The 18339-nt window shown below is 39.6% G+C and overlaps 1 protein-coding gene across 5 annotated transcripts in view; it reads left to right on the top strand.

Annotated features, from left to right (window-relative positions):
- Positions 1-18339, top strand: part of AIG1 (androgen induced 1) — a 226843-nt gene that overhangs the window by 201390 nt on the left and 7114 nt on the right. The gene's annotated exons all lie outside the window — the stretch shown is intronic.

Raw genomic sequence — 18339 nt, 5'->3', positions numbered from 1 at the left:
GATGTATTACCTTATCAATTCTTCCATGTTCTATTCTTGAATGAAGGTTTCTAGAACAAAACTGGAAGCGGCAAGAGGCTATTCACCCAGGTGGACACAGGTACAGAAGCATAGAATACTAGCCTGGCTCTCACATATAATCCAGCATTAGAGATAGCCTCTAATCAACGTTAGAGAGGGTGAAAGTGCTTTTTCAAAAGAAGGAAAACTTCTAGTGATATGCACCGCCCTCCATTACCATCAATTTTGTTAACTCGATTTTGTATTCCTTCTTGTTAACTCAATTCAAATTTTGCCTCTGTATACTCCCAAAAATTATTAAATTATGGAAAATCAGGATTTTTAGTAGCATATTGAGTTAATAGGGATCTCACCTGAACTTGAGCAAATAAATCATTCTTTAAAATATCCACACATATGAAATACAGCTACATTTAAAATATTGCATGCTCTAAGCCTTTGAAGGAATTTCCCTTTGAGGAAGGCACTGTGTAGAGGAAGAAATATCTGACACATAGACATTAAGTGAGGTTGAGCTATTGAAATGGAGCAGGCAACGATGCAGCCTCCTAGTTTACTTTTAGCAATTTGTTTCCACATGCATGCATCTTTAAACTAGCTGTGTAGCTTGTTTCCACAGGAGACAAGTAGTGGAAGATGGCCTTAAATTGACTCTTGCTTTGCAATCCAAAGTATATCTTAATGCAAGTCCCCTTGAGCTTATCTAATAATGAGGTTGGACAAGAATAATGCTGGCTCAGATTGCAATGTTCAAGGCATTCATTTAAGTTAATAATCAGTGCTCTTGTATAGAAGCTTTATGCCTAACGTTGATCGGCCCTTTATTGTGTGGAGTTTGCTTGTATTGAAGTAGCAAGGAGCTCACCACAAAGGCCATCAGGTAGGTTTCCATGGTAGCAGTCCTTCTTTGTTATTTCCATTTGTAACAGAGACAGTATCCAAAGGCTCACTGAGTCACTGCTTAATGAAGAGAAATAGAAAATTGGGAATGCCAGTATAGCCAGGAAGCTGGTCTTTGGGTGCAACACTTGGAAAGGGCATGCTGTCTACTCAGATTTTCTTTTAAGCAGCTGTCCACTAAGCAGGACTAGTGTCCTTTTGACCTTATGAATGACATTCAGTGGTCTCCTATTATTGCTTTAGGGACAAATAGAACTAAATGATAAATAGAATAGTTTCATCAGTGCTGAATCCTATGAAAGACAAGTTTCGATTGTACACTAAGAAGAGTACAATATAAAACTATGGAAGAAAAAAATCAACTTCTTCAGATAGAAGGATAACGTTGAGTAGTGAAAATACCTTTGGATTTTTTTGCATTCATGTATGTGTTCATTTTTCATAGTAACTCAACACCTGAATTTGCTCATTGTTTTTGTTGTCTATATAAATGCATTCTGGTGTCACTTCCCTTTGGTTGTGAGTCGATTATTTGAGCGCATAGCAGCACACGGGAGCTTTATTATGCAGCCCGTCTTGTTCGGACAGAGATCAACAGAGAAGTCAACCGGTACTCAGTCATTCAAACAAACAGACGAAGATACTAAAGCTTAACATTGTTCTTATATTCAGTCTTGCCAAAACGTCATTTCTGCCACTTACTCAGGGGAGAGTAAAAACTGTGACTCTTAATTTAATTTAATTTTCACCTTCCGACAGGCTAGGAGATCTAAAAACATTTAGGAACTGGTAGGATTTTAGTGCTTCAGTTTTAGCTACTAGGAAATTTCCACAGGGTGTTGTATGGCATTCCCTTGTAGTCTGAGCCTTCATTATGAATGGCCTACACAGATGTAACATCCGTGGGGGTCTGTAAAATTTCTGCCGTATTCTGAGTATATTTTAAAATAGTTTCAAAAGAAAACTTCAGTGAGATGGACAAGAGAAATTAATAGGGAATTAGATGCGAATTTGGCCAATGAGGCAGCAATGGAAAGGACCCAGGACTGAGATGGAAGAAATTTAACCTGAATCAAGTGTTGAAGGTTTCCAGGTGGAAGTTGTTAGGAAGCGTCCCTTCACCTTTCAGGTGGAGCAGATGATAGAGCAGGTGGGGGCATCCCACTGGACAGACAAGAGTGAGATCAGGGCAAGGGAGAGATTCAGGGTTAGCAGGGCTAGAAGCTGGAGGGACTTACTGACCAAGAAGAGGAGATCCGGGGAGAGTATGAGAGGGAGGGTGTGAAAGGAGAGTCTCCAGAGCCAGGCCAGAGGAGGAGCCAGCCTGATAGAATCCTGCACAGCTTCCAGAAGCCTAACAGTGACCCACACCACTCTTTTGGAAAAAAGAAGGAGTGCGCAAATCACCATTGTTTTCTCATTTAGTAAATTACCAAAAATCAACGTTTTTGTCTCTGTTTAATGGATAGAAATTTAAAATTTCTCACATGTTGAATGCAGCCATCAGTGTTGAGGTGGAAATACTCTCTACCTGTTATTCTAAACCATCTTCTTTATGAACTTACCTTCCTTCGCTGATTTATTTGTACTACAAATATATACAGTATTCACTATGTGTTGGCTCTGCTAGAGGATAGAGACTCAAAGATGAATGAGACCCATGCTGAAAAGCCAAGAAAACCCCTTGTGTTTGTGACAAGGGGAGTGAAAAAGTAACCATCTTGAAATACACCCAGAGCATTCTTAACAACAAAGACCTTCACAGAAGGAGAGAAGACTTGACCAGAGCCTTATAGACCCGGGGGAAGAGCAATTACTTAACTCTAGCCCCCTCTAATTTCTTGTCTCCCAGCCCAGGGACACAGGCCCACTAAAGGACTAAGACTTAACCACATGGTTATGGAAGATGTCCCCACCCTCACATCTCCTGCCACATCAACAGGGCTTTAGGATAGTAGTCGATTACAACTGAGAGAGCTCAAGACACAGACTCTATTTAAGAAGGAGCTTTTAGGGAAACTGAAAGACTAAGAGGAGAGAAAAACAAGCAGAAAAAAGGAAATTGAAGCCTCTGGCACCTATGGCAATAGCAAACGTTAAACACAACCCAGGTCCTAGTCAGACTAACACACTCAAGTTCTATTTGCCTCAATTTCTAATACTGGAAACATCATGTCTGACTTTCAAAAATTACAAAGCATGATAATAGTAAAGAAAAAATAGTCTGAAGAGACAAAGCAAGCATCAGAACCAGATGTGGCACAGATTTTGGAATTATCAGACAAGGAATTTAAAATGACTATAGTGAATATGTTAAGGGCTCTCGTGGCAAAAGTAGACAACGTGTAAAAGCAGGGGTATTGTGAGCAGAGATTTGGAAACTTTAAGAAAGAATCAAAAGGAGATGCTGCAGATCAAAAACTCTGTAACAGAAGTGAAGAACCTTTGAGAGGCTCCTCAGCAGACTGGACACAGCTGAGGACAGAATTAGAGAGCTTGACAATATGTCAATAGAAACTTCTACTGAAATGCAAGAGAAAAAAGAATGAAAAAGATGGAACAGAATATCCAAGAACTGTGCAGCCATTTCAAAAGGTGTAACGTACACAAAATTGGAATACCAGAAGGAACGAGAGAACAGAGCGGAAGAAATACTTGAAGTAATAATGGCCAAGAATTTTCCAAAATTAATGACAGATACCAAACCGCAGATCCAGATCCAGAGAACACCAAGTAGGACAAATATCAGAAAATCTACACATTACACATTCAGCCTGCAGAAGACCAAAGACAAAATCTTGAAAGAAGCCAGGGCCTGGTGTGGGTGAGTGGGGACACGTTTTACTTATAGAAGAATGAGAATAAGATCATAGCATACTTCTCATCAGAAACCACTGCAAGCAAGATTTATTATTTATAAATAAATAAATTTATTTATTTCAAATAAATAAAAATATTTATAGTGTTAAAAGAATTCATCAGCCTAGAATTCTACATCCAGCAAAATTATCCTTCAAAAGTGAAGGAGAAATAAAGGTTTTCTCAGAAAAACAAAAACAGGGAATTCATTGCCTGCAGATACGCCCTAGAAGAAATGTTAAAAGATGTTCTTCAGAGGGAAAGAAAATCATATAAATCCAAGACTTTGATCTATATAAAGGAAGGAAGACTATAGAAAAAGTAATAAGTAAAGGTGAAATAAAATATTTTATTTTTCCTGTTCTTAATTGATCTGTTGGTGAACTATTGTTCAAAGTTACAATAGTAACAGTGTACTGGGTGATTATAGTATGTGGATAAGTGAAATGAATGACAACAAAGTTACAAGGGGTAGAAGGGAGGAGTTGAGAACACTCTGTTGTTGATTACCTGCACTACCTATGAACTGATATTTGAAGGTGGATTTAGATTAGTTGTAAATGTGCATTGCAACTCTAGAGAAACACTAGAACAAATTTATGAAAAGAAATATAATTAATATTCTAAAGGAGAAAAGAAAAACGGAAGCATGTAAAATACTTAAAATCAGAGAAAGCAGAAAAGTTTCTACTCAAGCTCGCATGGAACATTTGTCAAGATAGATCATATTCTGGGCCATAAAACACACCTTAACAAATTTAGAAGGATAGAAATTGTACAAAGTATGTTCACAGTCCACAGTGGAATTAAACTATAAATCAATAACAGAAAAATAGCTAGAAACTTCCAAACTACTTGGAGATTAAATAACACACTAATAAATAGTACATGGGTCGAAGAAGAAGTGTCAAGACAAAGTTAAAATATTTTCAACTGAAAGAAAGTAAAAATGCAATTTATCAAAATTTGTAGGATTCAGAGAAAGCAGTGAGGTTAATCAGAAGCTAATTTAGAACAATAAATGCATATATTAGGGGAAAAAAGATCTAAAACCAATCACCTAAGCTTCCACTTTAGGAGGCTAGAGAGAGAAGAGCAATTTAAGCCAAAAGGAAGCAGAAGGAAAAGAAATAATAAACATTAGAGCAGAAATCAATGAAACTGGAAACAGGAAATCAACAAAACCAAAAGCTAATTCTTTGAAAAAAATCAGTAAAATTGATTAAGCTGTGGCCAGGGTAACCAAGAAAAGAACAGAGAAGACACAAATTACTAACAGAAATCAAAGAGCAGCCTCACTGCTGATCCTAAGGACTTTGAAAGAATAGCTAAGGAATATTGTGAATAACTCTGTGCACACAAATTTGATAATCTAGATGAAATGGACCAATTCCCAGAAAGAAACAATCTACCAAAACTCACACAGAGAGAAATAATAATCTGAATAGGCCTATATCCATTAGACAAGTTGAGTCAATTATTAGCAACCTTCCAAAACAGAAAACACCAGAGCCAGGTGGTTTCACTGGTGAATTCTTACCAAACATTTAAGGAAGAAATGATACCAATTCTCCGCAATCTCTTTCAAGAAATAGAAGCAGAGGGAACACCTTCTGACTCCTATGAGGTCAGCTTCGCCCTAGTACCAAAGCTAGAGAAAGACATGACAAAAAAGGAAGACTGTAGACACATATCTCTCATGAACATAGATGCAAAAATCATCAAAAATATTAGCATATCCAATCCAACAATGTGTCAAAAGGGTTATTCACTAAGACCAAGTGGAATTTATTCCAGGTCTGCAAGGCTGGTCAACATTCAAAAATCAATTACTGTAATCCACCACATCAACAGGCTAAAGAGGAAAAATCATGATCATATTAATAGATGCAGAAAAAGAATTTGACAAAGTCCAACACTCACTCATGATGAAAAAGAAACTCATCAAAGTATGAATAGAAGAGAACTTCCTCAAGTTAATAAAGAACAGCTATTTGAAAACCTACAGCTAACATTGTACTTAATGGTGATAAACTGGATGCTTTCTCCCTAAGATCAGGAACTAGGTAAGGCTGTCCCCTCTCACAATTCCTGTTCAACATCATACAGGAAGACCTAGCTAGCACAATAAGACAAGAGAAGGAAGTAAAAGGTATATACAAATTAATAGGAAAGAATGAAACTCTCTTTGTTCACAGATGACCTGATTGTCCATGTAGACAATTCCAAAGAATTAACCAAAAAATTCCTGGAATTAATTAGTCACAGGATAAAAGGTTAATATACAAAAATCAGTTGCTTTCCTATATACTAGAAATGAGCAATTGAAATTTGAAATTGAAGACAATACCATTTACAATAGCACCAAAAATGAAATACTTAGATATAAATCTTAACAAAATATGTACAAGGTCATATGCAAAACCTATGAAGCTCTGATGAAAGAAACAAATAAGTGAAGAGATCGTCTATGTTCATGGATTGGAAGCAATATTCTTAAGATGTTAATTCTTACCAGCTTGGTCTACAGATTTAACACAAGAACAATCAAAATCCCAGCAAGTTATTTTGGGGATATTGACAAATTGATTCTAAAGTTTAGATTGAAAGGCAAAAGATCCAGAATAGCCAACATAATATTGAAGAAGAACAGAGTTGGGGAACCAGCACTACCCAACTTCAAGACTTGGCATTAAGCTAAAGTAATCCAGACGGTGTGCTCTTGGTGAAAGAAGAGACGAGAGATCAGTGGAACAGAATAAAGAGCCCAGAAATAGACCCACATAAATATAATCAACTGATGGTTAGCAGAGAAGCAAAGGCAATTCAATGGAGCAAGGATACTTTTCCATAAATAGTACTGAAACAGTTGGAAGTCCGTATGAAAACAACTGAATCTGGACACAGACCTTACACCTTTCACGAAAGTTAACTCAAACTGCATCACAGACCTAAATGGAAAATGCAATACTATAAAACTGCCAGAAAAAACAAGGAATTGGAGTCTGGCAGAGTTTTTAGATACCATACCAAAAGAATGAGGGAAAAAAAAAATAATAGTAATCTACTTGACTCAGCCATGAAAAAAACTTATATAGTCATAATAAAATAAATACTGAAAACTGATTTAACCTCCCAAAATATGATATAAATGTATTTGGTGAATGAAAGATAGGAAAAAAAGAAGGGAGGGGTTGTGAGAGGGCTGGACCCATATCTTTCATATTAGGAAATCAGAAGATAATATCAAAAGTGAATAAATCAAGAAACAGCAATATATAGCTATTTTATGAAATATAGATATAAAAGCTAAAAGAAGACCTGAAATTGTTGAATGTGCCTTCATCTGGGGAGCAGGAGACAGTGGGGCAGGGTTGGATGGGGTAGAGTTTTCTAAGATAAGCTTTCTAGAACTGTTGATGGTTTAATTCTGATAAAAATTAAAGTGAAATTTTAAAATGAACACTACAACTCAACTTGCAAAAAATAATAATTGACTCTACCACCCCTGCTTTGCACTAGTACGGAATTCCATGATACTGTTGTGTCATCTAATGTCTTTATTACTGTTAGACAGGGAACCCTGTCACAAGGGTAGGGACCCATCTCATTCACATCCTGCTGTGTTCACATGTCTGCCACATTCTAGACACTGATACATATTTGCTGAATGAAAAAATAAAAGAAACATTTAGCAGTTGTCGAAGCAGCATCCAGAGGACAGATGTGACAAATCCGGTAGAGATGACCTCACTGCAGTTTGACGCTGGCACAGAGCAGGAGCTCAAGAAATGTGTGGATATTTTCCTATTTATTAAAGAAGGCTGGCAATGAGAGAGAGAGAGATTGGTACTCCAAGGAGGTCGCAAGATCAAGGAAGCTGTAATCATTGCAAGGATAACCAGAACGTTGTTTGTAATCCTAAAACTAAGAATCTGCTGGAGGGAGAAGCACAAGATGTGCTTGAGAGACACTAGAGAACACGTCTGCAAAATGTGGAAAATTATAATTTTCTGCTGTGGGATTTAGGGTGTTCTTCCTCCTCCCCTCCCGGAGCTAACAGTCTAAACGCATGGGTTTCACACTCCCGCAGCCAACTCTGATGATTGCTTGGGCCGTAACAGTCCCTTGCTGACCACACTCCCTACCTCCCTCCAGATGGAACACATGTTCCCTACAACATTCAATGTGTCAGCTTGATGTTTGGCACCTCTGTGCTTTGAGAAGGTCCAAATGCTTCAAGTTCAGCAAAACCGGCCGTGAATTTTATTAAGGGAGGTTCAAATGGGATTCTCTCCCAGGAAACATCGCTATGAGACCAGGTAGGCTGTAGAAGTGGGACTTAAATCATTTGGAAACAGTTTAGACATGTGCCAGGATATGCGTTGGGGGCAACTATTCTGAAGTAGATTATTGGCCTGCCTTTGTGGATAAATTACTCTGATTTTTGTGATTTAGAATCAGGAAGAAAACACATTCCCTCATTACCTCATTACAGGAATTCGTTCTGGGAGGTACGCTCCATTTGCCTTTTTCCCTGGAGATGGGTGGAGGGACTAGTAACCTTGAAAACATCCTTGTGTGTGAGAAGTACAGAAAAATATATATTTCTGCATAAAGAGAAGCAGTGGAAGGTTCTTTTGTTCATTTTGTTTGCTTGTGGTTTTTATCCAATTTAAGTTGACGGTGCTAACAACTTTACATATCTACTGACTGTATGTCTAAGGTGGGGAGTATTGTTTATACCCTCTTACCAAAAGGGAAGCTGAGGCTCAAGAAGTTAAATAACATCCAGAGTGACCTAACTAACATGTGGATGGGCTGGAAGTTGGTCCAAAGTACAGATGACATAGCTACACAGACAGGACTGGCTACATAATTCATGGGGCTCAGTGCAAAATAAAAATGTAGGGCTTATTGTTAAAAAATTATTAAGAGTTTCAAGATGGTAACAGCAGAGCATTCAGCCAAGCCCAGAGCCCTTCTGAGCATAGGGCCCCATGTGATTGCACAAGATGCACACCCATAAAGCTGGTCCCATATAGAGAGATATAGAGATGCAGCTTCTGTAAATTTGGGCTAGCTCCAATGAGAAAATTGCAAAGACTTTGATGAATCTAAAATTATGGTTATCTCTTAAAAGACTGTCTTGAAGAATACTCTATTAAACCCACAGTAAATGAAGAATTATATAATTATATCTGTAAGTTCTAAAATTATGTCTATAACTGAGCTAGAGGATATTTCTACACTGCTTCAGATGGGATTCCTACCTTTGACGTTTGCCTGTGAGTTGATGCGCTAATTCTCTAGCACTGCCATACACATCGCCAAGGAGAACTTTTTGAGCCCTGTTTCCATCTGGGAGATGTCCTTTGCCATAATGCCTGGGATCTGCAGCCTATTGTGGAGACCTTGGCAGCCCCTCCAGAACGCGATGTCCTCATGCCCACTGCTGCTCATCCCACCTGGCACCCAGTAGGGACTCAAGAAATGTTGGTTGAATAAATCACTGAGTACACAAACCCCAGAAATCTCCAGCACAGTTCTAGATTCTCAAAAACGTCTCAAGAACGTTCTCCACGCAATCAAGACTGAGAAGATGGGCCAAGAGGCCTTCAGAATGGCCCTAAAATGAGACAGTTAGATCTAAAGAGAGGGCCAGGTCTACAGTCAGCATTGGAGCCCAAAGGCAAAAGTGCCCTTTAAAAGTGCTTCAGCAGCATCCGGTTGGAGGTACCATGCGGGACACACAGAGACCCGCTCGGCGAGAGGCTGATGCACACCCACCTCACCCCACCCTGGGGCAGGCTCGTTGCCTGCCCAGCAGTCTACTACGTTCCAGGAAGCTAAATGAACATAAGCTGTGATTGTTTAGGAGGTAAGTCAGTGCCTTGTCTGAAGGAAGCGTTTATTACTTTATGCAGCGGTTTTCCTCCCTCCGGAGCAAGTTGTAAAAGCTGATCCCTGAGTTTTGTAAGAAGCTCAGTCTTGTATTAAAACTTTGCCGAAACTGATTTGTCATACATCTCGCACCATTTCTCTCTCTCACACATGCTCTATAAGGAACATGAATTGCTTTTGTAGACAGTGGGGAAAAAAAGAAACAATTTACCTGGAGATTTCATACTTAGATCATTATTTGGTTCTGAGCACCTTGAAAGCTTCCCAGAGCCCTGCTCCCCTCCAGCATAGCCTAGTCTTCAGAGCACTAAGGGAGCCCGACACACAAGCTGAGAGCTGAATTGCTGAGGTGTGCTGCCCTGCTTCTCCACTTAGTGAGCTTCTCAGGCATCAGGGTCCTGATCCGTAAAACGGTACTAATAGGAAACTTTCCCCAAAGGGTCGCTCATATAAAACATTTAACACAGTACTTGTTACTAAGAATTCAATGTCATTAGCTATTAGCTGTCACTGCATATGTGTCTGTGTCCTCTGTGTCTTATGAGATAATAGCCTGGCTCCTTATCTAAATGTGAATACTAAAAGCAATTTTTAAATCCTCCTTAAAATAAACTAATCTTAAGAACTGAAAGGTCATCGGGGTAGGATAGGATGTGCGTCTATCCAGGAGAGATAAGGATGCAGAGCCAGAAAAGGGAGGGATGCTGTCTCCCTTACTACAGTTCCTCAAGGCCTTCAGCGACCACCACGACCCATGATTGATGTGATAGGAGGAAATTTGGCCGTGTGACATAGAAAGCTGCTGAGCTTGACAAGGTCAATTTTTCTTTACTTACTATTTATCATTTATACCCAGTCAACATCCAAAGTAAATTTGAATAATTCACATACCACCGAATCTGAAAATTTTCTGGCTTCCTCTTTCTAGGTAGAGTCAGTTTTCTAATTATTCTCAATTTTCTATGATGCTATGCTAACAGAGGTTGTTTACTCTACCGGAACCACTTGTCCGTTGGCTTCAAGGCACCGCACTTTTCTGCCTTTCTTCCAAGTCACTAGCCCACTTTTTTTGGTCTCCTTATTAGTTTCATCTTCCTTGAACTACCCCTAAGTCTTGATCTTTCTCAGGGCTCTCTCATGGACCACATCCTTCAATCCCTGTACTCCACCTGGATGATCTCAGTCTGTTCTGACGGCTTCAATCATCATCCTTTTGCCAATGAACCCAGTATCAGTATTGCAACATCAAGTCCTTTCTCTACAGTCCAAACCCATGTAGCTGCCTTCAGGATATCTCCACTTGGATATCTTACAGATACTGCAAGCTCAACATGTCCAAACTGAGCTGGTCATCCTTCAAACCAGCTCCCTTACAGCGTTCCCTGTCTCAGCACCCTCCACCCAGTTAATCAAGCCAGGAATCTATGATTAATCCTCAACTCATCTCCATTCCCTCACTGCCTATCAATCAATCACCAAGTTCTCTTAACTCTATTTCTGAAATCAGTGCCTTTCAAGTTTATTTTACCGTAAATAAGAGAAACATCTTTTGCATCATGATCCATCCAGGGTGGGTGTGCACAAGTGCGTGCACACACACACACACACACAACTGAAACAGAAGTTCTGTTTTACAAAACAATTTTTATCATTATTATATGCAAGGCCTCTGATATTTTCTATTATATTTTCTTCTGTTGCTGCTTTTTAAAATGCTAGTAACCAGTGGGTTACTGGCAAGTGTTTAACAACCAGCTCTTCTGGAGGCGAGGGAGGGGGAGTCTGATGTGTAGCATTTGACAGTCCTTGGTGTAAATACTCCCACCATGATTGAATTTAAGCTACCAACCAACCAGTCTGCAAACTTCCTAAAGAGCTCACAACCAGCTCTGCTGACTGTCTCAAGCACATCACTGCGTACAACCTACAGTTGCACTGGTAGAATATCAAATCTATCCACAAATTTTCTTTCCCAATGCTTCCATTCCAGTCTTGGCCACCACCACTTCTGATGCGATTGGTTTCCAGGTCAATATGATCACTTTCACGTTTATTTAATACCCTTCAAAGACTTCCTGTTGTCCACATTACAATAGAGTCCACAATTCTTGCCATGTTTTAAAAAGCCTCCCACAGTTTGGCACCTCCCTGCCCTTCATGTCCTCTCTCCCTTGATCTCAACAAAAATGTTTTCTTCTTGAACATCTGGGAGCTCCTCCTTGTTTTCAGGTCTTTGGACATGCTGTTTCATTTGGCTGGAAAGTTCTTGCCTCGCATCTTTGTTCAATTGACTCTTACTCATCCTTCTTATCATAGCTTAAATGCTGCTTTGTTCATTGATTCGTTCTCCTACTATGAGACAGGCATTGCGGTAAGTGCTGACGATACGATGAGAAGTAGAAATAGACACAGTCCCTCACTCACAGAATCAGATACTCTAGAAGGGGAAAACATTATTCAAATAAAGATATCATTCACATTTATGTACTAATAAAAGAGCTTAAAAATAGGAGAGATTCATGGTTCTATGAGAGTTTATAAAATTTAACCTAATCTAGTAGCTCAAGGAAGGCTTTCCTAAGTGATGACTCGTTAGTTATAATAATTGAGCTAAGAAGTAACTTAATGAGTCTACAGGGTGGGTAACTAACAGCATCGGCAGAAAGAGGAGCATGTGAAAATCCACAGGACAGGAAGGAACATGTGAAATCAAGGAACCACACGAAAGCCATTGTAATGGGCACAAGGTACGAGACGGGGTACGAGACAGGTGGAAGCCACTCTATGAAGAGCATTCTGGATTTCTTTAAAAATGTGGTTCTTTAACAAAACAGCAATGGGAGGCCATTGACATGTTTGAAGGGATGTGTGTTCAGATTCTGATTTGAAAAGATTACTCTGCAAGTTGTAAGGATGAATCAGAAGGAGGCAAAAGCAGATGTGGAAACAAATTAGAAACTATTACAGTACTTCAGACAGTAGTGGTTGTAATACAGATTAAGATGCTGATGATGGAGATGAAAAAAATTGACATATTGGAGGTAACGGAGACAAGACAAGGTAATGGGTTGAAAACCTCTCATGAAAGAGAGAGAAGCAGCAAAGATGACTTCCAGATTCAAATTGCAAAACTGAGCAAATGGTAGTACTATGTGTAGAGATAAGGAATACCAGAGGAGGACCAGGTTTGAGGGAAAAGAGCATGACTTTGGCTGTAGATAGAGTGAGTTGGAGGTATTTTTAAGATGTACAAAATGAGATGTTTTGAGGATTGTTTGATAAACTGTTCTGGAACAGGAAAGATATCTGAGTTAGAATGTAAATTTGTGAAATATCTATGTATAGGTCATGGACATGATGCAATGGACATGAATGAACTCATCAACTGAGAATGCATAATATGAGCAGAGGTTTAGAAAGGAAGTTCAACATTTAGTGGTTGGGTAGCAAAGGATGAATTTACAAAGGGAACCAAGGAGCACAGCCAAAGAAATGGCAGGAAAACCAGGAGAAGTTGATGTTGAAGAGCCAGTGTGTCTTGGTGGAGCATCAAGACAAGTGCCAGACAGCTGGGGGCACGGGATGAGTGCAAACTACAGGCATGGAGTCAGTGAGTGCAGACCACCACTTTTTGGAGAACTTTGCCTTTGAAGAGAAGGAGAGAGGTAGAACAGTATTTGTGAAGTTGATGGAAACTGTTTGGTTGTGTTTTAATGAAAGCCATTTGAGTCTATTTATCAGCTATGAAAAAATTGGTTTGAAAGAAAGTTGAATACACAAGAGAAAGAAAGACTAATGGTAAGTGTAAGGTTCAAAAACAAGCAGGAGGTGATCCCTGTGCACCCATAGCGCCCCTCGACTTACCTTATCTAAATTCTGATGCCATTTGTAATTTCTGCTTTAATATCTGTATTCCTTGTTAGACTGTACTCCATGAGGACCAGGATCACCTCTGCCTCATTTATTTCTGTATGCCTAGAGTGTACCACAATACTCAGACAGGAGGCATCAATAAATATCATTTTTGTAATTGGACATTAAAGTGAATGAAATTGGAGGTGCATTTAATAAAATAGACCATCCCAGAAATCTTATGATACTATACCATATTACATATGTGCATATCTGCACACACACACACACACACGCACCATGGTTATCAATTTTTTAGGCTAAAATTAAAATTGGTATCATTGCCTTAAACATAAGCTATTTGGGCTCTAAGACAAGAAGGTCTTAGAATGAGATAGACATTGAAAGTCAATCCAAAACCGAGAACTCTCCACAAATAGATGAGCAAGGCCATGAGTCATTTTTGTGAGAAAACTGAGCCCTGACTGTATCAAGGAAGCATATGGGGAAAGCACAGCCTGTTAGGACAAGTGAGGCATCATCCACCCTGATTCAGGTGAAACCCCGCGTCACAGGACTTCTGCACCTGACAAGGTGCTGGCCTACCAAGTCAAGAAGACTGGCAGTGAAACCCTCACTTCTTTTTAAATGATGCCTCACTTCAGGAAGCAAGTCCATGTGGCAGGAAAGAAACCAGATGTGCGTTGCTTTCCTGGCTTTGCCATTTTCTAAGACAAGTTCTTTAGTCCAGTCTCAGTTTCTTTATCTGTGAAATGGGGACTGTCGTTCCTCCCAGGGCAGTTGAATGAGGTGAAGGAGATTGCATGTCATGTTAGAGCAGCAGGCTCAGAGGAGCTGTCCGCTCCCTGGCCTGAGAATTTCCCGTTGCCATTGCCACTTCGGACACACTCTCCTTAGACTCTGTACGCTCAGATTTCTACCTCAGTAAAATGAGAGTGACATGCTCTATCCAGGCTGCTGAGAAGACTCGATGGCATAATGTGGATGAAGGAGCTTTGGGAAATACAAGGAACTACCTAAACCCGGGCTCAGCAACCCACAGCCGAGGGGCTAAGTTCAGCCCACCAACTGTTTGATTTTTTGTTTCTTTTCTGGCCCACAAGCTAAGAGTGGTTTTACATTTTTAAATGATTGACAAAATCAAAAGAAGATGACTGTTTCATGACATGTGAAAATTATATGAAATTAAAATTTCGGAGTCCACTAATAAAGTTTTATTACAACACGGCCACACTCATTTATTTGCATACTGTCTGCAGCTGCTTTTCCACTACAACGGCAGAGCTGAGAGTGTGGTAGAAACTGTATGGCCTACAAAACTGAGAATATTTACTATCTGGTTATCTACAGAATGGTTTGCCAACAAAGTGCATTGAGATTTAGGGGAGTTTTATTGAAATTTTTTTAAATTATTCTTTAAGTTATTGGCAAAGTGCCTGTCCTATAGTAAAGGCTCAATAAATAGCTGTTGTATTTTTTTGGGTTTTTTGGGTTTTTGATTTTTTATTTTTTGAGAAGATTAGCCCTGAGCTAACATCCGCTACCAATCCTCCTCTTTTTGCTGAAGAAGACTGGCCCTGAGCTAACATCCATGCCCATCTTCCTCTACTTTATGTGTGGGATGCCTCCCACAGCATGGCTTGCCAAGTGGTGCATTGGTCCGCTCCCGGGATCCAAACCTGCAAACCCCAGGCCACTGAAGCGGAACGTGCGAACTTAACCACTGCGCCGCTGGTCCAGCCCCAGCTGTTGTTGTTTTTGATCTTCCTTTATTCAGTCATTAATTCAACAAATAATTATTGAGTACATCCTATGTGTCACATGGCAATGAATATAATGATAAAATGCCTGTGCCCATTGGACAGACAATGAACAGATAAGTAAAGATAAAGATAGTATATTAAATGGCTGGAGAGAAAAATAAAGGGATGGAGAGTAGAGTTTCAGGGTGAATGTGCAATTTTTTGATACACTGGCCTGGGAAGACCCAATCGAGAAGATGACGTCTGAGTGGAAACCCAAAGGACACAAGGGAGGCCTGTGGCTACTGCGGGACGCAGGGGAGAAGAGTACTGTTCCAGGCGTGGGAGCATACAATGAGCACTCAGCATGCTCCAAGAATACCAAGGAGTCAGTGTCGCTGGAGTGGAGGGAGCGAGAGGGAGAATAGGAGGAGATCAAGTCAGGGAGAGCCTTGAGGAACCATCTAGGACTCTGGCTTTTTCTCTGAGAGGAGAAGCAAGAGTTTTAAGCAAAGTGGTGGCACCATCTGACTTGCATTTAATCCAGATCAGTGTGGCTGCTCCCATGAGAACAGGCTGATGAATAGACTGCAGCAAGGGTAAAAGCAAAGACGCAGGGAGCTATGTGTGGTTTCTGTGAGAGGTGATGACAGCTTGACCCAGATGGTGGTGGTGGCAGTGGTAGGAAGCAGATATTTTGGGTGTGTTTGGAAAGTAGAACCAATGGGATCTAAGGATAGATTGGATGTGAATTGTGAGAAAAGGAAGAGTCAAAGATGAGTCTGCGTTTTCTTCCCTAAGCTACCGCTGGAGTAAAATGTAGTAGTCATTGGAGAAGTGAAAGATGTCTGCTATTGGGTGATGGAGGGAGGGGAGAGATGTGCAGGGATGATGATGACATTATGGAACCGTTAAGCTGGAGATGCTTCCCCCAAGGGGAGATGTGCAGTGGGCAACTGGGTGTAGGACTCTGGAAATCAGGTCAAAGCTAGAGATATAAATTTAGCAGTCGTCTACAGATAGATGGGACATGGTCATGGTTATTATATCTGTTAAGTATTGTAAGATGATTCCATATAAAACAAAAGTAAACTGCAAACAACTCTGAGGTGTAGAGGCCTGGCATCAGAGACATTACCAGAAGTTGTAGATGAAAGTTCGTTCTACCAGAAACAAGTAGAGTGCCAGGATCAGGTATAAAAAGTATAGCTGGCATTCATAATTTGAATTGCTCCTAATTTGCCTAATTGAGGAAACAATTTTACAGTGAGTCAGAATTTAATTATAAGTTGATTTGCAAAATCAATTACAGCTTTATGGTGTTAGATTTTTGGGATATAGCATATCATCCCAATGGGAATTAATAAGCCAGTGGATGGGCACACACCTCCTTACATTAGTTAAGACAAGATTAGAAAGATGAAACTGCCTCTAATTTACAGCCAAACAGAATATGAGGCACCCGAATCCCATAGGGTGGTCCTAACAATTTAATTTCTGCTGATTCTCACAAATGCTTCAGCCTTTAAAAAAAATCTTGACTAGCTTAGCATCCTCTTTTGGTAAAAATCTTTTAGTTTGAACAATTATTCAAGCTGACCAGGATGGACCTAATGATGCCTTTTCCCTCTAAGGCAGTGTTTCTCAGCCTGTCTTTCATTATTGACTCCCTCAACCGAGGAACATTTCTAGGTTTTTTTCCCCTAATCTCTACCCCATGAAAATGTTCCATTGTGGTAAAATATGCATAACATAATATTTATCATTTTTACTATTTGTAAGAGTACAATTCAGTGTCATTAAGTACATTCACAATATTATGTAACCATCACCACTATCTATACCCAGAACATTTTCGTTATCCCCAACATAAATTCTGTACCCATTATACAATAATGCCCTATTCCCCACTCTCCCCAGCTCCTGGTAACCTCTATTATTCTCTCTGTCTCTATGAATTTGCCTATTCTAGTGTCTTATATAAGTGGAATCATACAATATTTGCCTTCTGTTTCTTGCTTTTTTCACTTAGCATAGCATTTCAAGGCCCATCCAGGTTGTAGCCTGTATCAAAATTTCATTCCTCTCTATGGCTGAATAATATTCACCTGTTTGTAGATACAACATTTTGCTCATCCATTCATCTGTTGATGGACGCTTGGGTTATTTCCACCTTTTGGCTATTGTGAATAATGCTGCTATGAACATTGGTATACAAGTATCTGTTTGTGTCCCTGCTCTCAGTTCTTTTGAATATATACCTAGGAGTAGAATTGCTGAGCCCATGACAGTTTAATGCCACAGAAAAACTGTTTGTCTGTTTATGCTCTGTGTATATCTATAGCTGTGCTTTATACGTAAAAAGAGTAAGATGTCTTCACCACCCTCCCCAAACCAATTTTCACTTCCTTGAAAAGGAAATGATGTCATCCTCACTGAGACTGCAAGATCTAAGATGAAGATCCCCAGGTTTCTTGCCTCGGATGAGGTATATATATATATATATATATATGATATATATGTAGTTGAACTGCTAAAGAGGAATGAAGCCATGAAGGGGAAGGAAAATGACCCCAAAGACATAAGTATAAAAAGTAATCTTTATTCCTCATGCAATGAAGTTATTTGTGTTTTATTTAGTCTTCAAAACTGACAACAGTTGATAAAGTAACGAACCCAAGAATGTTTTGGAAAATAGCTCTTAGCAGTTGTGTCAGAATCAAACCAATGGAGCAAATAGTCTACCTAAACTTTTGAAAACAGTGAAGATTAATGATGTTGTATTCCCACTGAGCCTAAAATATTTCCAGAACACAAATGGAAGAATTGCAAGCAAGTATTATGTAAAACAGAAAAAAAAAAAAGAAAGAAATATGAGATCCAAAGATCAGGTTGTGGGGAGCCAGGTGTCAGCGATGTTGCTGACAACCATGTGGATGGCTCTGTCTGCATATGGAGTGCTTACTGGCATCTAGTTGCCAGGCAGCAGGGCAGGATTCCTGGCACATATTCATCTAGGTTTTATTATAGTTTGGTTGCC

This window comes from Equus quagga, chromosome 8, assembly GCF_021613505.1.
Source record: "Equus quagga isolate Etosha38 chromosome 8, UCLA_HA_Equagga_1.0, whole genome shotgun sequence".
Lineage (NCBI taxonomy): Eukaryota > Metazoa > Chordata > Mammalia > Perissodactyla > Equidae > Equus > Equus quagga.
Note: the sequence above shows the minus strand (reverse complement) of the source record. Positions and strands in the feature narration are given on the sequence as shown.